Source organism: Pseudophryne corroboree, unplaced genomic scaffold (assembly GCF_028390025.1).
Source record: "Pseudophryne corroboree isolate aPseCor3 unplaced genomic scaffold, aPseCor3.hap2 scaffold_218, whole genome shotgun sequence".
NCBI classification, from domain to species: Eukaryota; Metazoa; Chordata; class Amphibia; order Anura; family Myobatrachidae; genus Pseudophryne; species Pseudophryne corroboree.
The window spans coordinates 506693-533015 of NW_026968826.1; the positions used below are offsets into that span (position 1 = coordinate 506693).

General features: G+C 49.9%; 35 non-coding genes and 4 pseudogenes across 35 annotated transcripts; 26 read left to right on the plus strand and 13 right to left on the minus strand.

The window, feature by feature from the left end:
• The first annotated feature begins 421 nt into the window (after window positions 1-421).
• Window positions 422-585, plus strand: LOC135006998 (U1 spliceosomal RNA). The gene has a single exon (XR_010207058.1). It is a non-coding gene; the product is annotated as a U1 spliceosomal RNA (small nuclear RNA).
• Window positions 586-737: 152 nt separating this feature from the next.
• Window positions 738-900, plus strand: LOC135007348 (U1 spliceosomal RNA). Its single transcript, XR_010207385.1, has one exon. It is a non-coding gene; the product is annotated as a U1 spliceosomal RNA (small nuclear RNA).
• Window positions 901-1574: 674 nt separating this feature from the next.
• Window positions 1575-1738, plus strand: LOC135007142 (U1 spliceosomal RNA). Its single transcript, XR_010207195.1, has one exon. It is a non-coding gene; the product is annotated as a U1 spliceosomal RNA (small nuclear RNA).
• A 152-nt stretch (window positions 1739-1890) lies between these two features.
• On the plus strand, window positions 1891-2027 carry LOC135007424 (U1 spliceosomal RNA; annotated as a pseudogene).
• A 698-nt stretch (window positions 2028-2725) lies between these two features.
• Window positions 2726-2889, plus strand: LOC135007165 (U1 spliceosomal RNA). The gene has a single exon (XR_010207217.1). It is a non-coding gene; the product is annotated as a U1 spliceosomal RNA (small nuclear RNA).
• Window positions 2890-3041: 152 nt separating this feature from the next.
• LOC135007319 (U1 spliceosomal RNA) lies at window positions 3042-3204 on the plus strand. Its single transcript, XR_010207362.1, has one exon. It is a non-coding gene; the product is annotated as a U1 spliceosomal RNA (small nuclear RNA).
• A 674-nt stretch (window positions 3205-3878) lies between these two features.
• On the plus strand, window positions 3879-4042 carry LOC135007143 (U1 spliceosomal RNA). The gene has a single exon (XR_010207196.1). It is a non-coding gene; the product is annotated as a U1 spliceosomal RNA (small nuclear RNA).
• Window positions 4043-4194: 152 nt separating this feature from the next.
• On the plus strand, window positions 4195-4357 carry LOC135007295 (U1 spliceosomal RNA). The gene has a single exon (XR_010207339.1). It is a non-coding gene; the product is annotated as a U1 spliceosomal RNA (small nuclear RNA).
• Window positions 4358-5031: 674 nt separating this feature from the next.
• Window positions 5032-5195, plus strand: LOC135007106 (U1 spliceosomal RNA). The gene has a single exon (XR_010207161.1). It is a non-coding gene; the product is annotated as a U1 spliceosomal RNA (small nuclear RNA).
• A 142-nt stretch (window positions 5196-5337) lies between these two features.
• Window positions 5338-5500, plus strand: LOC135007218 (U1 spliceosomal RNA). Its single transcript, XR_010207270.1, has one exon. It is a non-coding gene; the product is annotated as a U1 spliceosomal RNA (small nuclear RNA).
• Window positions 5501-6170: 670 nt separating this feature from the next.
• Window positions 6171-6334, plus strand: LOC135007188 (U1 spliceosomal RNA). Its single transcript, XR_010207240.1, has one exon. It is a non-coding gene; the product is annotated as a U1 spliceosomal RNA (small nuclear RNA).
• A 3240-nt stretch (window positions 6335-9574) lies between these two features.
• On the plus strand, window positions 9575-9738 carry LOC135007060 (U1 spliceosomal RNA). Its single transcript, XR_010207117.1, has one exon. It is a non-coding gene; the product is annotated as a U1 spliceosomal RNA (small nuclear RNA).
• A 152-nt stretch (window positions 9739-9890) lies between these two features.
• On the plus strand, window positions 9891-10053 carry LOC135007268 (U1 spliceosomal RNA). The gene has a single exon (XR_010207319.1). It is a non-coding gene; the product is annotated as a U1 spliceosomal RNA (small nuclear RNA).
• Window positions 10054-10727: 674 nt separating this feature from the next.
• Window positions 10728-10891, plus strand: LOC135006968 (U1 spliceosomal RNA). Its single transcript, XR_010207030.1, has one exon. It is a non-coding gene; the product is annotated as a U1 spliceosomal RNA (small nuclear RNA).
• Window positions 10892-11043: 152 nt separating this feature from the next.
• LOC135007349 (U1 spliceosomal RNA) lies at window positions 11044-11206 on the plus strand. The gene has a single exon (XR_010207386.1). It is a non-coding gene; the product is annotated as a U1 spliceosomal RNA (small nuclear RNA).
• A 674-nt stretch (window positions 11207-11880) lies between these two features.
• Window positions 11881-12044, plus strand: LOC135007144 (U1 spliceosomal RNA). Its single transcript, XR_010207197.1, has one exon. It is a non-coding gene; the product is annotated as a U1 spliceosomal RNA (small nuclear RNA).
• A 152-nt stretch (window positions 12045-12196) lies between these two features.
• Window positions 12197-12332, plus strand: LOC135007444 (U1 spliceosomal RNA; annotated as a pseudogene).
• Window positions 12333-13030: 698 nt separating this feature from the next.
• LOC135007123 (U1 spliceosomal RNA) lies at window positions 13031-13194 on the plus strand. Its single transcript, XR_010207177.1, has one exon. It is a non-coding gene; the product is annotated as a U1 spliceosomal RNA (small nuclear RNA).
• A 152-nt stretch (window positions 13195-13346) lies between these two features.
• On the plus strand, window positions 13347-13509 carry LOC135007288 (U1 spliceosomal RNA). The gene has a single exon (XR_010207332.1). It is a non-coding gene; the product is annotated as a U1 spliceosomal RNA (small nuclear RNA).
• A 674-nt stretch (window positions 13510-14183) lies between these two features.
• Window positions 14184-14347, plus strand: LOC135007145 (U1 spliceosomal RNA). Its single transcript, XR_010207198.1, has one exon. It is a non-coding gene; the product is annotated as a U1 spliceosomal RNA (small nuclear RNA).
• A 152-nt stretch (window positions 14348-14499) lies between these two features.
• Window positions 14500-14662, plus strand: LOC135007297 (U1 spliceosomal RNA). Its single transcript, XR_010207341.1, has one exon. It is a non-coding gene; the product is annotated as a U1 spliceosomal RNA (small nuclear RNA).
• Window positions 14663-15336: 674 nt separating this feature from the next.
• LOC135007107 (U1 spliceosomal RNA) lies at window positions 15337-15500 on the plus strand. The gene has a single exon (XR_010207162.1). It is a non-coding gene; the product is annotated as a U1 spliceosomal RNA (small nuclear RNA).
• Window positions 15501-15642: 142 nt separating this feature from the next.
• LOC135007219 (U1 spliceosomal RNA) lies at window positions 15643-15805 on the plus strand. Its single transcript, XR_010207271.1, has one exon. It is a non-coding gene; the product is annotated as a U1 spliceosomal RNA (small nuclear RNA).
• A 674-nt stretch (window positions 15806-16479) lies between these two features.
• On the plus strand, window positions 16480-16643 carry LOC135007066 (U1 spliceosomal RNA). Its single transcript, XR_010207123.1, has one exon. It is a non-coding gene; the product is annotated as a U1 spliceosomal RNA (small nuclear RNA).
• Window positions 16644-16795: 152 nt separating this feature from the next.
• Window positions 16796-16958, plus strand: LOC135007257 (U1 spliceosomal RNA). Its single transcript, XR_010207308.1, has one exon. It is a non-coding gene; the product is annotated as a U1 spliceosomal RNA (small nuclear RNA).
• Window positions 16959-17786: 828 nt separating this feature from the next.
• On the minus strand, window positions 17787-17949 carry LOC135007286 (U1 spliceosomal RNA). The gene has a single exon (XR_010207330.1). It is a non-coding gene; the product is annotated as a U1 spliceosomal RNA (small nuclear RNA).
• Window positions 17950-18417: 468 nt separating this feature from the next.
• Window positions 18418-18580, plus strand: LOC135007192 (U1 spliceosomal RNA). Its single transcript, XR_010207244.1, has one exon. It is a non-coding gene; the product is annotated as a U1 spliceosomal RNA (small nuclear RNA).
• An 855-nt stretch (window positions 18581-19435) lies between these two features.
• LOC135007406 (U1 spliceosomal RNA) lies at window positions 19436-19571 on the minus strand (annotated as a pseudogene).
• A 152-nt stretch (window positions 19572-19723) lies between these two features.
• Window positions 19724-19887, minus strand: LOC135006969 (U1 spliceosomal RNA). Its single transcript, XR_010207031.1, has one exon. It is a non-coding gene; the product is annotated as a U1 spliceosomal RNA (small nuclear RNA).
• A 674-nt stretch (window positions 19888-20561) lies between these two features.
• LOC135007420 (U1 spliceosomal RNA) lies at window positions 20562-20724 on the minus strand. Its single transcript, XR_010207423.1, has one exon. It is a non-coding gene; the product is annotated as a U1 spliceosomal RNA (small nuclear RNA).
• Window positions 20725-20876: 152 nt separating this feature from the next.
• Window positions 20877-21040, minus strand: LOC135007080 (U1 spliceosomal RNA). Its single transcript, XR_010207136.1, has one exon. It is a non-coding gene; the product is annotated as a U1 spliceosomal RNA (small nuclear RNA).
• A 674-nt stretch (window positions 21041-21714) lies between these two features.
• On the minus strand, window positions 21715-21877 carry LOC135007184 (U1 spliceosomal RNA). The gene has a single exon (XR_010207236.1). It is a non-coding gene; the product is annotated as a U1 spliceosomal RNA (small nuclear RNA).
• Window positions 21878-22028: 151 nt separating this feature from the next.
• LOC135007119 (U1 spliceosomal RNA) lies at window positions 22029-22192 on the minus strand. The gene has a single exon (XR_010207173.1). It is a non-coding gene; the product is annotated as a U1 spliceosomal RNA (small nuclear RNA).
• A 674-nt stretch (window positions 22193-22866) lies between these two features.
• Window positions 22867-23029, minus strand: LOC135007357 (U1 spliceosomal RNA). The gene has a single exon (XR_010207393.1). It is a non-coding gene; the product is annotated as a U1 spliceosomal RNA (small nuclear RNA).
• Window positions 23030-23181: 152 nt separating this feature from the next.
• On the minus strand, window positions 23182-23345 carry LOC135007146 (U1 spliceosomal RNA). Its single transcript, XR_010207199.1, has one exon. It is a non-coding gene; the product is annotated as a U1 spliceosomal RNA (small nuclear RNA).
• Window positions 23346-24046: 701 nt separating this feature from the next.
• On the minus strand, window positions 24047-24182 carry LOC135007383 (U1 spliceosomal RNA; annotated as a pseudogene).
• Window positions 24183-24334: 152 nt separating this feature from the next.
• Window positions 24335-24498, minus strand: LOC135007447 (U1 spliceosomal RNA). The gene has a single exon (XR_010207436.1). It is a non-coding gene; the product is annotated as a U1 spliceosomal RNA (small nuclear RNA).
• Window positions 24499-25172: 674 nt separating this feature from the next.
• LOC135007243 (U1 spliceosomal RNA) lies at window positions 25173-25335 on the minus strand. The gene has a single exon (XR_010207294.1). It is a non-coding gene; the product is annotated as a U1 spliceosomal RNA (small nuclear RNA).
• Window positions 25336-25487: 152 nt separating this feature from the next.
• Window positions 25488-25651, minus strand: LOC135007024 (U1 spliceosomal RNA). The gene has a single exon (XR_010207082.1). It is a non-coding gene; the product is annotated as a U1 spliceosomal RNA (small nuclear RNA).
• Between the last annotated feature and the right edge of the window lie 672 nt (window positions 25652-26323).

Below are 26323 nucleotides of genomic sequence, written 5' to 3' on the forward strand. Positions count from 1 at the left end.
GATGGGGCATGGCCAACATGAGCCCCACACCAAAGGAGGGTGGAGGTGTTTAATGCGAACTAGGGGTCATCCAAGCACCGCAAAAGGCCGCCATGCCCTGCACGCCCCTTTTCTCTTTTCATATGCAGATGAGGGTTGAAGCCAACTTTGACCCACTGCTTGGATGACATCACCGTATGCAAATCCGTCTTCTGCAGAACTTCCCCCAGGAATGCTTGCACTAGTTGTTGCATTTGGTTTGTTGTTTGGGGCTGCTTCAGTATTAGGCAGCCTTCTGCCCTCCCATGTTCATCTGAAAATATGTGTTCTCCCTGCAGTTGTTGTCCCCAGATGAGAGTTCCCTTGTGCTGCCTCAGTTAAATCTCCTTTACTTGACAGAGATGTGCATGAGCAGCGGCCCTCCCCAGCCCTATTCCAAATCATACTTATTTTGCATAGGAGATACCATGGTCATGAAGATTTTTCTCCCAGGGTGAGGTTCATTCATTGCATTTTGGGTATGCTGACCCCTGTGATTTCCCCAAATGTGGGAAACTCAGCTGCATTATTTGTGGTAGTGGGGGACTGTGTTTGTGCTTTCCTCTGGTCAGCTCTGGTAAAAGTCAGATTTCTTTGTCTCAGATTTTCCTCTAGCCTTGTTCTTCTTTCGAGAGTTCCCTTGTGCTGCCTTAGTTGGATCTCCTTCACTTTACAGGGGGGTACCCGAGCAGCGACCCTCCCCAGCTCTAGCCCAACTCCTACTTACCTGCCAGGTGAGATACTATGATCATGAAGGTGCTTCTCCCAGGGCAAGGCTAACCCATTGCACTCTGGGTGTGCTGCTCCTGCGATTTCCCCAAATGTGGGAAACTTGACTGTATAATTTGTGTTTCCCCTGGTCGGCTCTCGTATAATTCAGATCTCTTTGTCTCAGGTCTCTCTCCAGCCTAGTTTGCTGTCTGTTTCCACTTCTCTTTTCTTGAGCCGCTCCCTTCTATGCCCTTGCGCACTATCCTGACTTCTCCTCCTGTCTGCTTACTTTGTGCCTTCCAACGCACAATGCGAACTACAGGTAGTGCTGCAGGGCCCAGACCCTTTTACTTGCCTTACAGAGCAGCTCTGGAGCTGTTACAGTGCCCAGCTGCTGCAAGAAATCAGCTTGAATGCTTCAGGGGCTGGGGCATAGCCAACATGAGCCCCACACCAAAGGAGGGTGGAGGTGTTTAATGCAAACTAGGGGTCAGCCAAGCGCCGCAAAAGGCCACCATGCCCTGCACGCCCCTTTTCTCTTTTCATATGCAGACGAGGGTTGAAGCCAACTTTGACCCACTGCTTGGATGACATCACCATATGCAAATCCATCTGCGGCAGGCCTTCCCCCAGGAATGCTTGCACTAGTTGTTGCATTTGGTTTGTTGTTTGGGGGTGCTTCAGTATTAGGCAGTCTTCTGCCCTCCCATGTTCATCTGAAAATATATGTTCTCCCTGCAGTTGTTGTCCCAAGATGAGAGTTCCCTTGTGCTGCCTCAGTTGAATCTCCTTTACTTGACAGAGATGTGCATGAGCAGCGGCCCTCCCCAGCCCTATTCCAAATCATACTTATTTTGCATAGGAGATACCATGGTCATGAAGATTTTTCTCCCAGGGTGAGGTTCATTCATTGCATTTTGGGTATGCTGACCCCTGTGATTTCCCCAAATGTGGGAAACTTGACTGCATTATTTGTGGTAGTGGGAGACTGTGTTTGTGCTTTCCTCTGGTCAGCTCTGGTAAAAGTCAGATTTCTTTGTCTCAGATCTTCCTCTAGCCTTGTTCTTCTTTCAAGAGTTCCCTGGTGCTGCCTCAGTTGGATCTCCTTCACATCACAGGGGGGAACCCGAGCAGCGACCCTCCCCAGCTCTAGCCCAACTCCTACTTACCTGCCAGGTGAGATACTATGATCATGAAGGTGCTTCTCCCAGGGCAAGGCTCAACCATTGCACTCTGGGTGTGCTGCTCCTGCGATTTCCCCAAAATGTGGGAAACTTGACTGCATAATTTGTGTTTCCCCTCGTCGGCTCTCGTATAATTCAGATCTCTTTGTCTCAGGTCTCTCTCCAGCCTAGTTTGCTGTCTGTTTCCACTTCTCTTTTCTTGAGCCGCTCCCTTCTATGCCCTTGCGCACTATCCTGACTTCTCCCGTCTGCTTACTTCGTGCCTTCCAACGCACAATGCGAACTACAGGTAGTGCTGCAGGGTCCACACCCTTTTACTTGCCTTACAGAGTAGCTCTGGAGCAGTTACAGTGCCCAGCTGCTGCAAGAAATCAGCTTGAATGCTTCAGGGGCTGGGGCATAGCCAACATGAGCCCCACACCGAAGGAGGGTGGAGGTGTGTAATGCGAACTAGGGGTCATCCAAGCGCTGCAAAAGGCCGCCATGCCCTGCACGCCCCTTTTCTCTTTTCATATGCAGACGAGGGTTGAAGCCAACTTTGACCCACTGCTTGGATGACATCACCATATGCAAATCCATCTGCTGCAGGCCTTCCCCCAGGAATGCTTGCACTAGTTGTTGCATTTGGTTTGTTGTTTGGGGGTGCTTCAGTATTAGGCAGCCTTCTGCCCTCACATGTTCATCAGAAAATATGTGTTCTCCCTGCAGTTGTTGTCCCCAGATGAGAGTTCCCTTGTGCTGCCTCAGTTGAATCTCCTTTACTTGACAGAGATGTGCCTGAGCAGCGGCCCTCCCCAGCCCTATCCCAAATCATACTTATTTTGCATAGGCGATACCATGGTCATGAAGATTGTTCTCCCAAGGTGAGGTTCATTCATTGCATTCTGGGTATGCTGACCCCTGTGATTTCCCCAAATGTGGGAAACTCGACAGCATTATTTGTGGTAGTGGGGGACTGTGTTTGTGCTTTCCTCTGGTCAGCTCTGGAAAAAGTCAGATTTCTTTGTCTCAGATCTTCCTCTAGCCTTGTTCTTCTTTCGAGAGTTCCCTTGTGCTACCTCAGTTGGATCTCTTTCACTTGACAGGGGGGTGCCCGAACAGCGACCCTCCCCAGCTCTAGCCCAACTCCTACTTACCTGCCAGGTGAGATACTATGATTATGAAGGTGCTTCTCCCAGGGCAAGGCTCACCCATTGCACTCTGGGTGTGCTGCCCCTGCGATTTCCCCAAATGTGGGAAACTTGACTGTATAATTTGTGTTTCCCCTGGTCGGCTCTCGTATAATTCAGATCTCTTTGTCTCAGGTCTCTCTCCAGCCTAGTTTGCTGTCTGTTTCCACTTCTCTTTTCTTGAGCCGCTCCCTTCTATGCCCTTGCGCACTATCCTGACTTCTCCTCCTGTCTGCTTACTTTGTGCCTTCCAACGCACAATGCGATCTACAGGTAGTGCTGCAGGGCCCAGACCCTTTTACTTGCCTTACAGAGCAGCTCTGGAGCTGTTATAGTGCCCAGCTGCTGCAAGAAATCAGCTTGAATGCTTCAGGGGCTGGGGCATAGCCAACATGAGCCCCACACCAAAGGAGGGTGGAGGTGTTTAATGCAAACTAGGGGTCAGCCAAGCGCCGCAAAAGGCCACCATGCCCTGCACGCCCCTTTTCTCTTTTCATATGCAGACGAGGGTTGAAGCCAACTTTGACCCACTGCTTGGATGACATCACCATATGCAAATCCCTCTGCGGCAGGCCTTCCCCCAGGAATGCTTGCACTAGTTGTTGCATTTGGTTTGTTGTTTGGGGGTGCTTCAGTATTAGGCAGCCTTCTGCCCTCCCATGTTCATCTGAAAATATATGTTCTCCCTGCAGTTGTTGTCCCAAGATGAGAGTTCCCTTGTGCTGCCTCAGTTGAATCTCCTTTACTTGACAGAGATGTGCATGAGCAGCGGCCCTCCCCAGCCCTATTCCAAATCATACTTATTTTGCATAGGAGATACCATGGTCATGAAGATTTTTCTCCCAGGGTGAGGTTCATTCATTGCATTTTGGGTATGCTGACCCCTGTGATTTCCCCAAATGTGGGAAACTTGACTGCATTATTTGTGGTAGTGGGAGACTGTGTTTGTGCTTTCCTCTGGTCAGCTCTGGTAAAAGTCAGATTTCTTTGTCTCAGATTTTCCTTTAGCCTTGTTCTTCTTTCGAGAGTTCCCTTGTGCTGCCTCAGTTGGATCTCCTTCACTTTACAGGGGGGTGCCCGAGCAGCGACCCTCCCCAGCTCTAGCCCAACTCCTACTTACCTGCCAGGTGAGATACTATGATCATGAAGGTGCTTCTCCCAGGGCAAGGCTCACCCATTGTACTCTGGGTGTGCTGCTCCTGCGATTTCCCCAAATGTGGGAAACTTGACTGCATAATTTGTGTTTCCCCTGGTCGGCTCTCGTATAATTCAGATCTCTTTGTCTCAGGTCTCTCTCCAGCCTAGTTTGCTGTCTGTTTCCACTTCTCTTTTCTTCAGCCGCTCCCTTCTATACCCTTGTGCACTATCCTGACTTCTCCTCCCGTCTGCTTACTTTGTGCCTTCCAATGCACAATGCAAACTACAGGTAGTGCTGCAGGGCCCACACCCTTTTACTTGCCTTACAGAGCAGCTCTGGAGCTGTTGCAGTGCCAAGCTGCTGCAAGAAATCAGCTTGAATGCTTCAGGGGCTGGGGCATAGCCAACATGAGCCCCACACCGAAGGAGGGTGGAGGTGTTTAATGCAAACTAGGGGTCAGACAAGCGCAGCAAAAGGCCACCATGCCCTGCACGCCCCTTTTCTGTTTTCATATGCAGACGAGGGTTGAAGCCAACTTTGACCCACTGCTTGGATGACATCACCATATGCAAATCCATCTGCGGCAGGCCTTCCCCCAGGAATGCTTGCACTAGTTGTTGCATTTGGTTTGTTGTTTGGGGGTGCTTCAGTATTAGGCAGCCTTCTGCCCTCCCATGTTCATCTGAAAATATGTGTTCTCCCTGCAGTTGTTGTCCCTAGATGAGAGTTCCCTTGTGCTGCCTCAGTTGAATCTCCTTAACTTGACAGAGATGTGCCTGAGCAGCGGCCCTCCCCAGCTCTATCCCAAATCATACTTATTTTGCATAGGAGATACCATGGTCATGAAGATTATTCTCCCAGGGTGAGGTTCATTCATTGCATTCTGGGTATGCTGACCCCTGTGATTTCCCCAAATGTGGGAAACTCGACTGCTTTATTTGTGGTAGTGGGGGACTGTGTTTGTGTTTTCCTCTGGTCAGCTCTGGTAAAAGTCAGATTTCTTTGTTTCAGAGCCTTGTTCTTCTTTTGAGAGTTCCCTTGTGCTGCCTCAGTTGGATCTCCTTCACTTGACAGGGGGGTGCCCGAGCAGAGACCCTCCCCAGCTCTAGCCCAACTCCTACTTACCTGCCAGGTGAGATACTATGATCATGAAGGTGCTTCTCCCAGGGCAAGGCTCACCCATTGCACTCTGGGTGTGCTGCCCCTGCGATTTCCCCAAATGTGGGAAACTTGACTGCATAATTTGTGTTTCCCCTGGTCGGCTCTCGTATAATTCAGATCTCTTTGTCTCAGGTCTCTCTCCAGCCTAGTTTGCTGTCTGTTTCCACTTCTCTTTTCTTCAGCCGCTCCCTTCTATGCCCTTGTGCACTATCCTGACTTCCCCGTCTGCTTACTTTGTGCCTTCCAACGCACAATGCAAACTACAGGTAGTGCTGCAGGGCCCACACCCTTTTACTTGCTTTACAGAGCAGCTCTGGAGCTGTTACAGTGCCCAGCTGCTGCAAGAAATCAGCTTGAATGCTTCAGGGGCTGGGGCATAGCCAACATGAGCCCCACACCGAAGGAGGGTGGAGGTGTTTAATGCGAACTAGGGGTCATCCAAGCGCCGCAAAAGGCAGCCATGCCCTGCACACCCCTTTTTTATTTTCATATGCAGACGAGGGTTGAAGCCAACTTTGACCCACTGCTTGGATGACATCACCATATGCAAATCCGTCTGCTGCAGGCCTTCCCCCAGGAATGCTTGCACTAGTAGTTGCATTTGGTTTGTTGTTTGGGGGTGCTTCAGTATTAGGCAGCCTTCTGCCCTCCCATGTTCATCTGAAAATATGTGTTCTCCCTGCAGTTGTTGTCCCCAGATGAGAGTTCCCTTGTGCTGCCTCAGTTGAATCTCCTTTACTTGACAGAGATGTGCCTGAGCAGCGGCCCTCCCCAGCCCTATCCCAAATCATACTTATTTTGCATAGGAGATACCATGGTCATGAAGATTGTTCTCCCAGGGTGAGGTTCATTCATTGCACTCTGGGTATGCTGACCCCTGTGATTTCCCCAAATGTGGGAAACTCGACTGCATTATTTGTGGTAGTGGGGGACTGTGTTTGTGCTTTCCTCTGGTCAGCTCTGGTAAAAGTCAGATTTCTTTGTCTCAGATCTTCCTCTAGCCTTGTTCTTCTTTCGAGAGTTCCCTTGTGCTGCCTCAGTTGGATCTCCTTCACTTGACAGGGGGTGCCCGAGCAGCAATCCTCCACAGCTCTAGCCCAACTCCTACTTACCTGCCAGGTGAGATACTATGATCTTCACTGTTAGGGCAATCAGGATGTGGAATTCCCTGCCAGGGAAGGTGGTAATGGCGGACTCTGTAATTGGATTTAAAAAAGGAATGGATACATTTCTGAATGAAAAAGCTATCCAAGGTTATAATACTTAAAATATCAACATGGTTAATCCGGGGGTAACATGAGTTATAGTAGCTAACTAGTCATAAAACATTATTCAGCAAGTATGTAGAATCATCACAACTTAAAACAGGTTGAACACGATGGGCAATTTGCCTCTATTCAACCTCAAAAACTATGTTACCATATGTTACTATATTACTATGTTACTGTAGTATACAGAACACCACAATGTAATGAGCAGTGATAGTGAGCACTGATGAGGATACTAGAACTGACACTGAGCAGCAAGATGCAGCACTGGACTATTAGTAATGTACTGTAGTATGCTGAGCACCACAATGCAGCACAAGACAATGAGCAGTGATACTGAGCACTGATGAGGATACTACTGAGAACTGACACTGAGCAGGAGAGACACACTACTAGTATTACTGAGCAGCAATAAGTAACCACTGATACTGAGCACTGATATTGAGATTTCCACTGAGAGAACATAGCCACGTCCTCTCCGCTCTCTCTTCAATGCACGAGTAAAAATGGCAGCAACGCGCAGCTCTTTATATGGAATCCGAATCTCGCGAGAATCCGACAGCGGGATGATGACATTTTCCCTTGTTCAGGTTTTCCGAGTCAGGCAGGAACAACCGAGCCTGCCTCGGACCAGTGTAAACCACGTGGAGTTCGTCGGGAATTCGGTTCTCGGAGAACCGAACCCGCTCCTCTATATATACTATATTACTATGTTACTGTAGTATACAGAACACCACAATGCAATGAGCAGTGATAGTGAGCACTGATGAGGATACTAGAACTGACACTGAGCAGCAAGATGCAGCACTGGACTATTAGTAATGTACTGTAGTATGCTGAGCACCACAATGCAGCACAAGACAATGAGCAGTGATACTGAGCACTGATGAGGATACTACTGAGAACTGACACTGAGCAGGAGAGACACACTACTAGTATTACTGAGCAGCAATAAGTAACCACTGATACTGAGCACTGATATTGAGATTTCCACTGAGAGAACATAGCCACGTCCTCTCCGCTCTCTCTTCAATGCACGAGTAAAAATGGCAGCAACGCGCAGCTCTTTATATGGAATCCGAATCTCACGAGAATCTGACAGCGGGATGATGACATTTTCCCTTGTTCAGGTTTTCCGAGTCAGGCAGGAACAACCGAGCCTGCCTCGGACCAATGTAAACCACGTGGAGTTCGTGGGGAATTCGGTTCTCGGAGAACCGAACCCACTCCTCTCTACCTTATACCCATCAATTGTTTTTATTTTCAATCTAAGCCCCTGCAGTTTTCTGTAAGCATCTGCTTCGCTATGATGATCAACAAGTCACAAGGGCAAACACTCAGGGCTTGAGGCGTAGATCTTAGGACCAGCTGCTACAAGCATGGCAGAGGTGTCACTATCACTGGTGACACCCAGAGAGGTGGCAAGGGAGATTGTAATGCAGTGCGCGCAGATAAACAGCGCAATGGTAAAAAGGAGGCATGGTTTCATAGGTAGGGGCGTGGCCTGGTGGCCTGAATCTACATTTTGTTGCTCCGGGTGTCCCGGGGGTTGGGGGCTGCACCCGGGGACTAGTGTGTGAGCGGTGCTGGCTCCTGCACAGTGACAGGGCATGGCCACCCAGCATGACGCCTCCCTTCTTGACCATGCTGTAATTGCAGTCGCACTGCAGTTCAGCGTGATCATAAAAAATGGTGTAGGCTCCTGCTGGTGCAGACTGTAGAGAAAAGCTGCTGTGACCACGCCCCCTGTGTCTCCTCCGTTGCAGACCCCATTTTGAAGCCTTGCCCCCGGACTAAGAGAAAAGAATGCCCTTGCGCACTATCCTGACTTCTCCTCCCGTCTGCTTAATTTGTGCCTTCCAACGCACAATGCGAACAACAGGTGGTGCTGCAGGGCCCACACACTTTTACTTGCCTTACAGAACAGCTCTGGAGCTGTTACAGTGCCCAGCTGCTGCAAGAAATCAGCTTGAATGCATCAGGGGATGGGGCATGGCCAACATGAGCCCCACACCAAAGGAGGGTGGGGGTGTTTAATGCGAACTAGGGGTCATCCAAGCACTGCAAAAGGCCGCCATGCCCTGCATGCCCCTTTTCTCTTTTCATATGCAGATGAGGGTTCCAGTCAACTTTGGCCCACTGCTTGGATTTACATCACCGTATGCAAATCCGTCTGCTGCAGACCTTCCCCCAGGAGTGCTTGTACTAGTTGTTGCATATGGGCCCTCATTCCGAGTCGTTCGCTCTGTAAATTTCATCGCATCGCAGTGAAATTCTGCTTAGTACGCATGCGCAATATTCGCACTGCGACTGCGCCAAGTAATTTTACAATGAAGAAAGTATTTTTACTCACGGATTTTTCTTCGCTCCGGCGATCGTAATGTGATTGACAGGAAATGGGTGTTACTGGGCGGAAACAGGCCGTTTTATGGGCGTGTGGGAAAAAACGCTACAGTTTCCGGAAAAAACGCAGGAGTGGCCGGAGAAACGGGGGAGTGTCTGGGCGAACTCTGGGAGTGTTTGTGACGTCAAACCAGGAACGACAAGCACTGAACTGATCGCAGATGCAGAGTAAGTCTGAAGCTACTCTGAAACTGCTAAGTAGTTTGTAATCGCAATATTGCGAATACATCGGTCGCAATTTTAAGAAGCTAAGATTCACTCCCAGTAGGCGGCGGCTTAGCGTGTGTAACTCTGCTAAAATCGCCTTGCGAGCGATCAACTCGGAATGAGGGCCATGGTTTGATATTTGATGGTGCTTCAGTATTAGGCAGCCTTCCGCCCTCCCATGTTCATCTGAAAAGATGTGGTCTCCCTGCAGTTGTTGTCCCCAGATGAGAGTTCCCTTGTGCTGCCTCAGTTGAATCTCCTTTACTTGACAGAGATGTGCCTGAGCAGCGGCCCTCCCCAGCCCTATCCCAAATCATACTTATTTTGCATAGGCGATACCATGGTCATGAAGATTGTTCTCCCAGGGTGAGGTTCATTCATTGCATTCTGGGTATGCTGACCCCTGTGATTTCCCCAAATGTGGGAAACTCGACTGCATTATTTGTGGTAGTGGGGGACTGTGTTTGTGCTTTCCTCTGGCCAGCTCTGGAAAAAGTCAGATTTCTTTGTCTCAGATCTTCCTCTAGCCTTGTTCTTCTTTCGAGAGTTCCCTTGTGCTGCCTCAGTTGGATCTCTTTCACTTGACAGGGGGGTGCCCGAACAGCGACCCTCCCCAGCTCTAGCCCAACTCCTACTTACCTGCCAGGTGAGATACTATGATCATGAAGGTGCTTCTCCCAGGGCAAGGCTCACCCATTGCACTCTGGGTGTGCTGCCCCTGCGATTTCCCCAAATGTGGGAAACTTGACTGCATAATTTGTGTTTCCCTTGGTCGGCTCTCGTATAATTCAGATCTCTTTGTCTCAGGTCTCTCTCCAGCCTAGTTTGCTGTCTGTTTCCACTTCTCTTTTCTTCAGCCGCTCCCTTCTATACCCTTGTGCACTATCCTGACTTCTCCTCCCGTCTGCTTACTTTGTGCCTTCCAATGCACAATGCAAACTACAGGTAGTGCTGCAGGGCCCACACCCTTTTACTTGCCTTACAGAGCAGCTCTGGAGCTGTTACAGTGCCCAGCTGCTGCAAGAAATCAGCTTGAATGCTCCAGGGGATGGGGCATGGCCAACATGAGCCCCACACCAAAGGAGGGTGGAGGTGTTTAATGCGAACTAGGGGTCATCCAAGCACCGCAAAAGGCCGCCATGCCCTGCACGCCCCTTTTCTCTTTTCATATGCAGATGAGGGTTGAAGCCAACTTTGACCCACTGCTTGGATGACATCACCGTATGCAAATCCGTCTTCTGCAGAACTTCCCCCAGGAATGCTTGCACTAGTTGTTGCATTTGGTTTGTTGTTTGGGGGTGCTTCAGTATTAGGCAGCCTTCTGCCCTCCCATGTTCATCTGAAAATATGTGTTCTCCCTGCAGTTGTTGTCCCCAGATGAGAGTTCCCTTGTGCTGCCTCAGTTAAATCTCCTTTACTTGACAGAGATGTGCATGAGCAGCGGCCCTCCCCAGCCCTATTCCAAATCATACTTATTTTGCATAGGAGATACCATGGTCATGAAGATTTTTCTCCCAGGGTGAGGTTCATTCATTGCATTTTGGGTATGCTGACCCCTGTGATTTCCCCAAATGTGGGAAACTCAACTGCATTATTTGTGGTAGTGGGGGACTGTGTTTGTGCTTTCCTCTGGTCAGCTCTGGTAAAAGTCAGATTTCTTTGTCTCAGATTTTCCTCTAGCCTTGTTCTTCTTTCGAGAGTTCCCTTGTGCTGCCTTAATTGGATCTCCTTCACTTTACAGGGGGGTACCCTAGCAGCGACCCTCCCCAGCTCTAGCCCAACTCCTACTTACCTGCCAGGTGAGATACTATGATCATGAAGGTGCTTCTCCCAGGGCAAGGCTAACCCATTGCACTCTGGGTGTGCTGCTCCTGCGATTTCCCCAAATGTGGGAAACTTGACTGTATAATTTGTGTTTCCCCTGGTCGGCTCTCGTATAATTCAGATCTCTTTGTCTCAGGTCTCTCTCCAGCCTAGTTTGCTGTCTGTTTCCACTTCTCTTTTCTTGAGCCGCTTACTTCTATGCCCTTGCGCACTATCCTGACTTCTCCTCCTGTCTGCTTACTTTGTGCCTTCCAACGCACAATGCGAACTACAGGTAGTGCTGCAGGGCCCAGACCCTTTTACTTGCCTTACAGAGCAGCTCTGGAGCTGTTACAGTGCCCAGCTGCTGCAAGAAATCAGCTTGAATGCTTCAGGGGCTGGGGCATAGCCAACATGAGCCCCACACCAAAGGAGGGTGGAGGTGTTTAATGCAAACTAGGGGTCAGCCAAGCGCCGCAAAAGGCCACCATGCCCTGCACGCCCCTTTTCTCTTTTCATATGCAGACGAGGGTTGAAGCCAACTTTGACCCACTGCTTGGATGACATCACCATATGCAAATCCATCTGCGGCAGGCCTTCCCCCAGGAATGCTTGCACTAGTTGTTGCATTTGGTTTGTTGTTTGGGGGTGCTTCAGTATTAGGCAGTCCTCTGCCCTCCCATGTTCATCTGAAAATATATGTTCTCCCTGCAGTTGTTGTCCCAAGATGAGAGTTCCCTTGTGCTGCCTCAGTTGAATCTCCTTTACTTGACAGAGATGTGCATGAGCAGCGGCCCTCCCCAGCCCTATTCCAAATCATACTTATTTTGCATAGGAGATACCATGGTCATGAAGATTTTTCTCCCAGGGTGAGGTTCATTCATTGCATTTTGGGTATGCTGACCCCTGTGATTTCCCCAAATGTGGGAAACTTGACTGCATTATTTGTGGTAGTGGGAGACTGTGTTTGTGCTTTCCTCTGGTCAGCTCTGGTAAAAGTCAGATTTCTTTGTCTCAGATCTTCCTCTAGCCTTGTTCTTCTTTCGAGAGTTCCCTGGTGCTGCCTCAGTTGGATCTCCTTCACTTCACAGGGGGGAACCCGAGCAGCGACCCTCCCCAGCTCTAGCCCAACTCCTACTTACCTGCCAGGTGAGATACTATGATCATGAAGGTGCTTCTCCCAGGGCAAGGCTCAACCATTGCACTCTGGGTGTGCTGCTCCTGCGATTTCCCCAAATGTGGGAAACGTGACTGCATAATTTGTGTTTCCCCTCGTCGGCTCTCGTATAATTCAGATCTCTTTGTCTCAGGTCTCTCTCCAGCCTAGTTTGCTGTCTGTTTCCACTTCTCTTTTCTTGAGCCGCTCCCTTCTATGCCCTTGCGCACTATCCTGACTTCTCCCGTCTGCTTACTTCGTGCCTTCCAACGCACAATGCGAACTACAGGTAGTGCTGCAGGGCCCACACCCTTTTACTTGCCTTACAGAGTAGCTCTGGAGCAGTTACAGTGCCCAGCTGCTGCAAGAAATCAGCTTGAATGCTTCAGGGGCTGGGGCATAGCCAACATGAGCCCCACACCGAAGGAGGGTGGAGGTGTGTAATGCGAACTAGGGGTCATCCAAGCGCTGCAAAAGGCCGCCATGCCCTGCACGCCCCTTTTCTCTTTTCATATGCAGACGAGGGTTGAAGCCAACTTTGACCCACTGCTTGGATGACATCACCATATGCAAATCCATCTGCTGCAGGCCTTCCCCCAGGAATGCTTGCACTAGTTGTTGCATTTGGTTTGTTGTTTGGGGGTGCTTCAGTATTAGGCAGCCTTCTGCCCTCACATGTTCATCTGAAAATATGTGTTCTCCCTGCAGTTGTTGTCCCCAGATGAGAGTTCCCTTGTGCTGCCTCAGTTGAATCTCCTTTACTTGACAGAGATGTGCCTGAGCAGCGGCCCTCCCCAGCCCTATCCCAAATCATACTTATTTTGCATAGGCGATACCATGGTCATGAAGATTGTTCTCCCAAGGTGAGGTTCATTCATTGCATTCTGGGTATGCTGACCCCTGTGATTTCCCCAAATGTGGGAAACTCGACTGCATTATTTGTGGTAGTGGGGGACTGTGTTTGTGCTTTCCTCTGGTCAGCTCTGGAAAAAGTCAGATTTCTTTGTCTCAGATCTTCCTCTAGCCTTGTTCTTCTTTCGAGAGTTCCCTTGTGCTGCCTCAGTTGGATCTCTTTCACTTGACAGGGGGGTGCCCGAACAGCGACCCTCCCCAGCTCTAGCCCAACTCCTACTTACCTGCCAGGTGAGATACTATGATCATGAAGGTGCTTCTCCCAGGGCAAGGCTCACCCATTGCACTCTGGGTGTGCTGCCCCTGCGATTTCCTCAAATGTGGGAAACTTGACTGCATAATTTGTGTTTCCCCTGGTCGGCTCTCGTATAATTCAGATCTCTTTGTCTCAGGTCTCTCTCCAGCCTAGTTTGCTGTCTGTTTCCACTTCTCTTTTCTTGAGCCGCTCCCTTCTATGCCCTTGCGCACTATCCTGACTTCTCCTCCTGTCTGCTTACTTTGTGCCTTCCAACGCACAATGCGATCTACAGGTAGTGCTGCAGGGCCCACACCCTTTTACTTGCCTTACAGAGCAGCTCTGGAGCTGTTACAGTGCCCAGCTGCTGCAAGAAATCAGCTTGAATGCTTCAGGGGCTGGGGCATAGCCAACATGAGCCCCACACCAAAGGAGGGTGGAGGTGTTTAATGCAAACTAGGGGTCAGCCAAGCGCCGCAAAAGGCCACCATGCCCTGCACGCCCCTTTTCTCTTTTCATATGCAGACGAGGGTTGAAGCCAACTTTGACCCACTGCTTGGATGACATCACCATATGCAAATCCATCTGCGGCAGGCCTTCCCCCAGGAATGCTTGCACTAGTTGTTGCATTTGGTTTGTTGTTTGGGGGTGCTTCAGTATTAGGCAGCCTTCTGCCCTCCCATGTTCATCTGAAAATATATGTTCTCCCTGCAGTTGTTGTCCCAAGATGAGAGTTCCCTTGTGCTGCCTCAGTTGAATCTCCTTTACTTGATAGAGATGTGCATGAGCAGCGGCCCTCCCCAGCCCTATTCCAAATCATACTTATTTTGCATAGGAGATACCATGGTCATGAAGATTTTTCTCCCAGGGTGAGGTTCATTCATTGCATTTTGGGTATGCTGACCCCTGTGATTTCCCCAAATGTGGGAAACTTGACTGCATTATTTGTGGTAGTGGGAGACTGTGTTTGTGCTTTCCTCTGGTCAGCTCTGGTAAAAGTCAGATTTCTTTGTCTCAGATTTTCCTTTAGCCTTGTTCTTCTTTCGAGAGTTCCCTTGTGCTGCCTCAGTTGGATCTCCTTCACTTTACAGGGGGGTACCCGAGCAGCGACCCTCCCCAGCTCTAGCCCAACTCCTACTTACCTGCCAGGTGAGATACTATGATCATGAAGGTGCTTCTCCCAGGGCAAGGCTCACCCATTGTACTCTGGGTGTGCTGCTCCTGCGATTTCCCCAAATGTGGGAAACTTGACTGCATAATTTGTGTTTCCCCTGGTCGGCTCTCGTATAATTCAGATCTCTTTGTCTCAGGTCTCTCTCCAGCCTAGTTTGCTGTCTGTTTCCACTTCTCTTTTCTTCAGCCGCTCCCTTCTATACCCTTGTGCACTATCCTGACTTCTCCTCCCGTCTGCTTACTTTGTGCCTTCCAATGCACAATGCAAACTACAGGTAGTGCTGCAGGGCCCACACCCTTTTACTTGCCTTACAGAGCAGCTCTGGAGCTGTTGCAGTGCCAAGCTGCTGCAAGAAATCAGCTTGAATGCTTCAGGGGCTGGGGCATAGCCAACATGAGCCCCACACCGAAGAAGGGTGGAGGTGTTTAATGCAAACTAGGGGTCAGACAAGCGCAGCAAAAGGCCACCATGCCCTGCATGCCCCTTTTCTGTTTTCATATGCAGACGAGGGTTGAAGCCAACTTTGACCCACTGCTTGGATGACATCACCATATGCAAATCCATCTGCGGCAGGCCTTCCCCCAGGAATGCTTGCACTAGTTGTTGCATTTGGTTTGTTGTTTGGGGGTGCTTCAGTATTAGGCAGCCGTCTGCCCTCCCATGTTCATCTGAAAATATGTGTTCTCCCTGCAGTTGTTGTCCCTAGATGAGAGTTCCCTTGTGCTGCCTCAGTTGAATCTCCTTAACTTGACAGAGATGTGCCTGAGCAGCGGCCCTCCCCAGCTCTATCCCAAATCATACTTATTTTGCATAGGAGATACCATGGTCATGAAGATTATTCTCCCAGGGTGAGGTTCATTCATTGCATTCTGGGTATGCTGACCCCTGTGATTTCCCCAAATGTGGGAAACTCGACTGCTTTATTTGTGGTAGTGGGGGACTGTGTTTGTGTTTTCCTCTGGTCAGCTCTGGTAAAAGTCAGATTTCTTTGTTTCAGAGCCTTGTTCTTCTTTTGAGAGTTCCCTTGTGCTGCCTCAGTTGGATCTCCTTCACTTGACAGGGGGGTGCCCGAGCAGAGACCCTCCCCAGCTCTAGCCCAACTCCTACTTACCTGCCAGGTGAGATACTATGATCATGAAGGTGCTTCTCCCAGGGCAAGGCTCACCCATTGCACTCTGGGTGTGCTGCCCCTGCGATTTCCCCAAATGTGGGAAACTTGACTGCATAATTTGTGTTTCCCCTGGTCGGCTCTCGTATAATTCAGATCTCTTTGTCTCAGGTCTCTCTCCAGCCTAGTTTGCTGTCTGTTTCCACTTCTCTTTTCTTCAGCCGCTCCCTTCTATACCCTTGTGCACTATCCTGACTTCTCCTCCCGTCTGCTTACTTTGTGCCTTCCAATGCACAATGCAAACTACAGGTAGTGCTGCAGGGCCCACACCCTTTTACTTGCCTTACAGAGCAGCTCTGGAGCTGTTACAGTGCCCAGCTGCTGCAAGAAATCTGCTTGAATGCTTCAGGGGATGGGGCATGGCCAACATGAGCCCCACACCAAAGGAGGGTGGAGGTGTTTAATGCGAACTAGGGGTCATCCAAGCACCGCAAAAGGCCACCATGCCCTGCACGCCCCTTTTCTCTTTTCATATGCAGATGAGGGTTGAAGCCAACTTTGACCCACTGCTTGTATGACATCACCGTATGCAAATCCGTCTTCTGCAGAACTTCCCCCAGGAATGCTTGCACTAGTTGTTGCATTTGGTTTGTTGTTTGGGGGTGCTTCAGTATTAGGCAGACTTCTGCCCTCCCATGTTCATCTGAAAATATGTGTTCTCCCTGCAGTTGTTGTCCCCAGATGAGAGTTCCCTTGTGCTGCCTCAGTTGAATCTCCTTTACTTGACAGAGATGTGCATGAGCAGCGGCCCTCCCCAGCCCTATTCCAAATCATACTTATTTTGCATAGGAGATACCATGGTCATGAAGATTGTTCTCCCAGGGTGAGGTTCAATCATTGCATTTTGGGTATGCTGACCCCTGTGATTTCCCCAAATGTGGGAAACTCAACTGCATTATTTGTGGTAGTGGGGGACTGTGTTTGTGCTTTCCTCTGGTCAGCTCTGGTAAAAGTCAGATTTCTTTGTCTCAGATTTTCCTCTTGCCTTGTTCTTCTTTCGAGAGTTCCCTTGTGCTGCCTCAGTTGGATCTCCTTCACTTGACAGGGGGGTACCCGAGCAGCGACCCTCCCCAGCTCTAGCCCAACTCCTACTTACCTGCCAGGTGAGATACTATGATCATGAAGGTGCTTCTCCCAGGGCAAGGCTCACCCATTGCACTCTGGGTGTGCTGCTCCTGCGATTTCCCCAAATGTGGGAAACTTGACTGCATAATTTGTGTTTCCCCTGGTCGGCTCTCGTATAATTCAGATCTCTTTGTCTCAGGTCTCTCTCCAGCCTAGTTTGCTGTCTGTTTCCACTTCTCTTTTCTTCAGCCGCTCCCTTCTATACCCTTGTGCACTATCCTGACTTCTCCTCCCGTCTGCTTACTTTGTGCCTTCCAATGCACAATGCAAACTACAGGTAGTGCTGCAGGGCCCACACCCTTTTACTTGCCTTACAGAGCAGCTCTGGAGCTGTTAAAGTGCCCAGCTGCTGCAAGAAATCAGCTTGAATGCTTCAGGGGCTGGGGCATAGCCAACATGAGCCCCACACCGAAGGAGGGTGGAGGTGTTTAATGCAAACTAGGGGTCGGTCAAGCGCCGCAAAAGGCCACCATGCCCTGCACGCCCCTTTTCTGTTTTCATATGCAGACGAGGGTTGAAGCCAACTTTGACCCACTGCTTGGATGACATCACCATATGCAAATCCATCTGCGGCAGGCCTTCCCCCAGGAATGCTTGCACTAGTTGTTGCATTTGGTTTGTTGTTTGGGGGTGCTTCAGTATTAGTCAGCCTTCTGCTCCACCCTCCTTTGGTGTGGGGCTCATGTTGGCCATGTCCCATCCCCTGAAGCATTCAAGCAGATTTCTTGCAGCAGCTGGGCACTGTAACAGCTCCAGAGCTGCTCTGTAAGGCAAGTAAACGGGTGTGGGCCCTGCAGCACTACCTGTAGTTTGCATTGTGCATTGGAAGGCACAAAGTAAGCAGACGGGAGGAGAAGTCAGGATAGTGCACAAGGGTATAGAAGGGAGCGGCTGAAGAAAAGAGAAGTGGAAACAGACAGCAAACTAGGCTGGAGAGAGATCTGAGACAAAGAGATCTGAATTATACGAGAGCCGACCAGGGGAAACACAAATTATGCAGTCAAGTTTCCCACATTTGGGGAAATCGCAGGGGCTGCACACCCAGAGTGCAATGGGTGAGCCTTGCCCTGGGAGAAGCACCTTCATGATCATAGTATCTCACCTGGCAGGTAAGTAGGAGTTGGGCTAGAGCTGGGGAGGGTCGCTGCTCGGGCACCCCCCTGTTAAGTGAAGGAGATCCTACTGAGGCAGCACAAGGGAACTCTCAAAAGAAGAACAAGGCTAGAGGAAGATCTGAAACAAAGAAATCTGACTTTTACCAGAGCTGACCAGAAGAAAACACAAACACAGTCCCCCACTACCACAAATAAAGCAGTCGAGTTTCCCACATTTGGGGAAATCACAGGGGTCAGCATACCCAAAATGCAATGAATGAACCTCACCTCGACTGCTTTATTTGTGGTAGTGGGGGACTGTGTTTGTGTTTTCTTCTGGTCAGCTCTGGTAAAAGTCAGATTTCTTTGTTTCAGATCTTCCTCTAGCCTTGTTCTTCTTTTGAGAGTTCCCTTGTGCTGCCTCAGTTGGATCTCCTTCACTTAACAGGGGGGTGCCCGAGCAGCGACCCTCCCCAGCTCTAGCCCAACTCATACTTACCTGCCAGGTGAGATACTATGATCATGAAGGTGCTTCTCCCAGGGCAAGGCTCACCCATTGCACTCTGGGTGTGCTGCCCCTGCGATTTCCCCAAATGTGGGAAACTTGACTGCATAATTTGTGTTTCCCCTGGTCGGCTATCGTATAATTCAGATCTCTTTGTCTCAGATCTCTCTCCAGCCTAGTTTGCTGTCTGTTTCCACTTCTCTTTTCTTCAGCCGCTCCCTTCTATACCCTTGTGCACTATCCTGACTTCTCCTCCCGTCTGCTTACTTTGTGCCTTCCAATGCACAATGCAAACTACAGGTAGTGCTGCAGGGCCCACACCCTTTTACTTGCCTTACAGAGCAGCTCTTGAGCTGTTACAGTGCCCAGCTGCTGCAAGAAATCTGCTTGAAAGCTTCAGGGGATGGGGCATGGCCAACATGAGCCCCACACCAAAGCAGGGTGCAGCAGAAGGCTGCCTAATACTGAAGCACCCCCAAACAACAAACCAAATGCAACAACTAGTGCAAGCATTCCTGGGGGAAGGCCTGCCGCAGATGGATTTGCATATGGTGATGTCATCCAAGCAGTGGGTCAAAGTTGGCTTCAACCCTCATCTGCATATGAAAACAGAAAAGGGGCGTGCAGGGCATGGTGGCCTTTTGCGGCGCTTGACTGACCCCTAGTTTGCATTAAACACCTCCACCCTCCTTCGGTGTGGGGCTGATGTTGGCTATGCCCCAGCCCCTGAAGCATTCAAGCTGATTTCTTGCAGCAGCTGGGCACTGTAACAGCTCCAGAGCTGCTCTGTAAGGCAAGTAAAAGGGTGTGGGCCCTGCAGCACTACCTGTAGTTTGCATTGTGCATTGGAAGGCACAAAGTAAGCAGACGGGAGGAGAAGTCAGGATAGTGCACAAGGGTATAGAAGGGAGCGGCTGAAGAAAAGAGAAGTGGAAACAGACAGCAAACTAGGCTGGAGAGAGACCTGAGACAAAGAGATCTGAATTATACGAGAGCCGACGAGGGGAAACACAAATTATGCAGTCAAGTTTCCCACATTTGGGGAAATCGCAGGAGCAGCACACCCAGAGTACAATGGGTGAGCCTTGCCCTGGGAGAAGCACCTTAATGATCATAGTATCTCACCTGGCAGGTAAGTAGGAGTTGGGCTAGAGCTGGGGAGGGTCGCTGCTCGGGTACCCCCCTGTAAAGTGAAGGAGATCCAACAAAGGCAGCACAAGGGAACTCTCGAAAGAAGAACAAGGCTAGAGGAAAATGTGAGACAAAGAAATCTGACTTTTACTAGAGCTGACCAGAGGAAAGCACAAACACAGTCCCCCACTACCACAAATAATGCAGTTGAGTTTCCCACATTTGGGGAAATCACAGGGGTCAGCATACCCAAAATGCAATGAATGAACCTCACCCTGGGAGAAAAATCTTCATGACCATGGTATCTCCTATGCAAAATAAGTATGATTTGGAATAGGGCTGGGGAGGGCCGCTGCTCATGCACATCTCTGTCAAGTAAAGGAGATTCAACTGAGGCAGCACAAGGGAACTCTCATCTGGGGACAACAACTGCAGGGAGAACATATATTTTCAGATGAACATGGGAGGGCAGAAAGCTGCCTAATACTGAAGCACCCCCAAACAACAAACCAAATGCAACAACTAGTGCAAGCATTCCTGGGGGAAGGCCTGCCGCAGATGGATTTGCATATGGTGATGTCATCCAAGCAGTGGGTCAAAGTTGGCTTCAACCCTCGTCTGCATATGAAAAGAGAAAAGGGGCGTGCAGGGCATGGTGGCCTTTTGCGGCACTTGGCTGACCCCTAGTTTGCATTAAACACCTCCACCCTCCTTTGGTGTGGGGCTCATGTTGGCTATGCCCCAGCCCCTGAAGCATTCAAGCTGATTTCTTGCAGTAGCTGGGCACTGTAACAGCTCCAGAGCTGCTCTGTAAGGCAAGTAAAAGGGTGTGGGCCCTGCAGCACTACCTGTAGTTCGCATTGTGCGTTGGAAGGCACAAAGTAAGCAGACAGGAGGAGAAGTCAGGATAGTGCGCAAGGGCATAGAAGGGAGCGGCTCAAGAAAAGAGAAGTGGAAACAGACAGCAAACTAGGCTGGAGAGAGACCTGAGACAAAGAGATCTGAATTATACGAGAGCCGACCAGGGGAAACACAAATTATGCAGTCAAGTTTCCCACATTTGGGGAAATCGCAGGAGCAGCACACCTAGAGTGCAATGGGTGAGCCTTGCCCTGGGAGAAGCACCTTCATGATCATAGTATCTCACCTGGCAGGTAAGTAGGAGTTGGGCTAGAGCTGGGGAGGATCGCTGCTCGGGTACCCCCCTGTAAACTGAAGGAGATCCAACTGAGGCAGCACAAGGGAACTCTCGAAAGAAGAACAAGGCTAGAGGAAAATCTGAGACAAAGAAATCTGACTTTTACCAGAGCTGACCAGAGGAAAGCACAAACACAGTCCCCCACTACCACAAATAATGCAGTCAAGTTTCCCACATTTGGGGAAATCACAGGGGTCAGCATACCCAAAATGCAATGAATGAACCTCACCCTGGGAGAACAATCTTCATGACCATGGTATCTTCTATGCAAAATAAGTATGATTTGGAATAGGGCTGGGGAGGGCCGCTGCTCATGCACATCTCTGTCAAGTAAAGGAGATTCAACTGAGGCAGCACAAGGGAACTCTCATCTTGGGACAACAACTGCAGGGAGAACACATATTTTCAGATGAACATGGGAGGGCAGAAGGCTGCCTAATACTGAAGCACCCCCAAACAACAAACCAAATGCAACAACTAGTGCAAGCATTCCTGGGGGAAGTTCTGCAGAAGACGGATTTGCATACGGTGATGTCATCCAAGCAGTGGGTCAAAGTTGGCTTCAACCCTCATCTGCATATGAAAAGATTAAAGGAGCGTGCAGGGCATGGCGGCCTTTTGCGGTGCTTGGATGACCCCTAGTTCGCATTAAACACCTCCACCCTCCTTTGGTGTGGGGCTCATGTTGGCCATGCCCCATCCCCTGAAGCATTCAAGCTGATTTCTTGCAGCAGCTGGGCACTGTAACATCTCCAGAGCTGCTCTGTAAGGCAAGTAAAAGGGTGTGGGCCCTGCAGCACTACCTGTAGTTTGCATTGTGCATTGGAAGGCACAAAGTAAGCAGACGGGAGGAGAAGTCAGGATAGTGCACAAGGGTATAGAAGGGAGCGGCTGAAGAAAAGAGAAGTGGAAACAGACAGCAAACTAGGTTGGAGAGAGACCTGAGACAAAGAGATCTGAATTACACGAGAGCCGACCAGGGGAAACACAAATTATGCAGTCAAGTTTCCCACATTTGGGGAAATCGCAGGGGCAGCACACCCAGAGTGCAATGGGTGAGCCTTGCCCTGGGAGAAGCACCTTCATGATCATAGTATCTCACCTGGCAGGTAAGTAGGAGTTGGGCTAGAGCTGGGGAGGGTCTCTGCTTGGGCACCCCCCTGTCAAGTGAAGGAGATCCAACTGAGGCAGCACAAGGGAACTCTCGAAAGAAGAACAAGGCTAGAGGAAGATCTGAACAAAGAAATCTGACTTTTACCAGAGCTGACCAGAGGAAAACACAAACACAGTCCCCCACTACCACAAATAAAGCAGTCGAGTTTCCCACATTTGGGGAAATCACAGGGGTCAGCATACCCATAATGCAATGAATGAACCTCACCCTGGGAGAATAATCTTCATGACCATGGTATCTCCTATGCAAAATAAGTATGATTTGGGATAGAGCTGGGGAGGGCCGCTGCTCAGGCACATCTCTGTCAAGTAAAGGAGATTCAACTGAGGCAGCACAAGGGAACTCTCATCTGGGGACAACAACTGCAGGGAGAACACATATTTTCAGATGAACATGGGAGGGCAGAAGGCTGCCTAATACTGAAGCACCCCCAAACAACAAACCAAATGCAACAACTAGTGCAAGCATTCCTGGGGGAAGTTCTGCAGAAGACGGATTTGCATACGGTGATGTCATCCAAGCAGTGGGTCAAAGTTGGCTTCAACCCTCATCTGCATATGAAAAGAGAAAAGGGGCGTGCAGGGCATGGCGGCCTTTTGCGGTGCTTGGATGACCCCTAGTTCGCATTAAACACCTCCACCCTCCTTTGGTGTGGGGCTCATGTTGGCCATGCCCCATCCCCTGAAGCATTCAAGCTGATTTCTTGCAGCAGCTGGGCACTGTAACAGCTCCAGAGCTGCTCTGTAAGGCAAGTAAAAGGGTGTGGGCCCTGCAGCACTACCTGTAGTTTGCATTGTGCATTGGAAGGCACAAAGTAAGCAGACGGGAGGAGAAGTCAGGATAGTGCACAAGGGTATAGAAGGGAGCGGCTGAAGAAAAGAGAAGTGGAAACAGACAGCAAACTAGGCTGGAGAGAGACCTGAGACAAAGAGATCTGAATTATACGAGAGCCGACCAGGGGAAACACAAATTATGCAGTCAAGTTTCCCACATTTGGGGAAATCACAGGAGCAGCACACCCAGAGTACAATGGGTGAGCCTTGCCCTGGGAGAAGCACCTTCATGATCATAGTATCTCACCTGGCAGGTAAGTAGGAGTTGGGCTAGAGCTGGGGAGGGTCGCTGCTCGGGTACCCCCCTGTAAAGTGAAGGAGATCCAACTGAGGCAGCACAAGGGAACTCTCGAAAAAAGAACAAGGCTAAAGGAAAATCTGAGACAAAGAAATCTGACTTTTACCAGAGCTGACCAGAGGAAAGCACAAACACAGTCTCCCACTACCACAAATAATGCAGTCAAGTTTCCCACATTTGGGGAAATCACAGGGGTCAGCATACCCAAAATGCAATGAATGAACCTCACCCTGGGAGAAAAATCTTCATGACCATGGTATCTCCTATGCAAAATAAGTATGATTTGGAATAGGGCTGGGGAGGGCCGCTGCTCATGCACATCTCTGTCAAGTAAAGGAGATTCAACTGAGGCAGCACAAGGGAACTCTCATCTTGGGACAACAACTGCAGGGAGAACATATATTTTCAGATGAACATGGGAGGGCAGAAGGCTGCCTAATACTGAAGCACCCCCAAACAACAAACCAAATGCAACAACTAGTGCAAGCATTCCTGGGGGAAGGCCTGCCGCAGATGGATTTGCATATGGTGATGTCATCCAAGCAGTGGGTCAAAGTTGGCTTCAACCCTCGTCTGCATATGAAAAGAGAAAAGGGGCGTGCAGGGCATGGTGGCCTTTTGCGGCGCTTGGCTGACCCCTAGTTTGCATTAAACACCTCCACCCTCCTTTGGTGTGGGGCTCATGTTGGCTATGCCCCAGCCCCTGAAGCATTCAAGCTGATTTCTTGCAGCAGCTGGGCACTGTAACAGCTCCAGAGCTGCTCTGTAAGGCAAGTAAAAGGGTGTGGGCCCTGCAGCACTACCTGTAGTTTGCATTGTGCATTGGAAGGCACAAAGTAAGCAGACGGGAGGAGAAGTCAGGATAGTGCACAAGGGTATAGAAGGGAGCGGCTGAAGAAAAGAGAAGTGGAAACAGACAGCAAACTAGGCTGGAGAGAGACCTGAGACAAAGAGATCTGAATTATACGAGAGCCGACGAGGGGAAACACAAATTATGCAGTCAAGTTTCCCACATTTGGGGAAATCGCAGGAGCAGCACACCCAGAGTGCAATGGTTGAGCCTTGCCCTGGGAGAAGCACCTTCATGATCATAGTATCTCACCTGGCAGGTAAGTAGGAGTTGGGCTAGAGCTGGGGAGGGTCGCTGCTCGGGTTCCCCCCTGTGAAGTGAAGGAGATCCAACTGAGGCAGCACCAGGGAACTCTCGAAAGAAGAACAAGGCTAGAGGAAGATCTGAGACAAAGAAATCTGACTTTTACCAGAGCTGACCAGAGGAAAGCACAAACACAGTCCCCCACTACCACAAATAATGCAGTCGAGTTTCCCACATTTGGGAAAATCACAGGGGTCAGCATACCCAGAATGCAATGAATGAACCTCACCCTGGGAGAACAATCTTCATGACCATGGTATCTCCTATGCAAAATAAGTATGATTTGGGATAGGGCTGGTGAGGGCAGCTGCTCAGGCACATCTCTGTCAAGTAAAGGAGATTCAACTGAGGCAGCACAAGTGAACTCTCATCTGGGGACAACAACTGCAGGGAGACCACATCTTTTCAGATGAACATGGGAGGGCGGAAGGCTGCCTAATACTGAAGCACCATCAAATATCAAACCATATGCAACAACTAGTACAAGCACTCCTGGGGGAAGGTCTGCAGCAGACGGATTTGCATACGGTGATGTTATCCAAGCAGTGGGCCAAAGTTGACTGGAACCCTCATCTGCATATGAAAAGAGAAAAGGGGCATGCAGGGCATGGCGGCCTTTTGCAGTGCTTGGATGACCCCTAGTTCGCATTAAACACCTCCCCCCTCCTTTGGTGTGGGGCTCATGTTGGCCATGCCCCATCCCCTGAAGCATTCAAGCTGATTTCTTGCAGCAGCTGGGCACTGTAACAGCTCCAGAGCTGCTCTGTAAGGCAAGTAAAAGGGTGTGGGCCCTGCAGCACTACCTGTAGTTTGCATTGTGCATTGGAAGGCACAAAGTAAGCAGACGGGAGGAGAAGTCAGGATAGTGCACAAGGGTATAGAAGGGAGCGGCTGAAGAAAAGAGAAGTGGAAACAGACAGCAAACTAGGCTGGAGAGAGACCTGAGACAAATAGATCTGAATTATACGAGAGCCGACCAGGGGAAACACAAATTATGCAGTCAAGTTTCCCACATTTGGGGAAATCGCAGGGGCAGCACACCCAGAGTGCAATGGGTGAGCCTTGCCCTGGGAGAAGCACCTTCATGATCATAGTATCTCACCTGGCAGGTAAGTAGGAGTTGGGCTAGAGCTGGGGAGGGTCGCTGCTCGGGTACCCCCCTGTCAAGTGAAGGAGATCCAACTGAGGCAGCACAATGGAACTCTCGAAAGAAGAACAAGGCTAGAGGAAAATCTGAGACAAAGAAATCTGACTTTTACCAGAGCTGACCAGAGGAAAGCACAAACACAGTCCCCCACTACCACAAATAATGCAGTCAAGTTTCCCACATTTGGGGAAATCACAGGGGTCAGCATACCCAAAATGCAATGAATGAACCTCACCCTGGGAGAACAATCTTCATGACCATGGTATCTCCTATGCAAAATAAGTATGATTTGGAATAGGGCTGGGGAGGGCCGCTGCTCATGCACATCTCTGTCAAGTAAAGGAGATTCAACTGAGGCAGCACAAGGGAACTCTCATCTGGGGACAACAACTGCAGGGAGAACACATATTTTCAGATGAACATGGGAGGGCAGAAGGCTGCCTAATACTGAAGCACCCCCAAACAACAAACCAAATGCAACAACTAGTGCAAGCATTCCTGGGGGAAGTTCTGCAGAAGACGGATTTGCATATGGTGATGTCATCCAAGCAGTGGGTCAAAGTTGGCTTCAACCCTCATCTGCATATGAAAAGAGAAAAGGGGCGTGCAGGGCATGGCGGCCTTTTGCGGTGCTTGGATGACCCCTAGTTCGCATTAAACACCTCCACCCTCCTTTGGTGTGGGGCTCATGTTGGCCATGCCCCATCCCCTGAAGCATTCAAGCTGATTTCTTGCAGCAGCTGGGCACTGTAACAGCTCCAGAGCTGCTCTGTAAGGCAAGTAAAAGGGTGTGGGCCCTGCAGCACTACCTGTAGTTTGCATTGTGCATTGGAAGGCACAAAGTAAGCAGACGGGAGGAGAAGTCAGGATAGTGCACAAGGGTATAGAAGGGAGCGGTTGAAGAAAAGAGAAGTGGAAACAGACAGCAAACTAGGCTGGAGAGAGACCTGAGACAAAG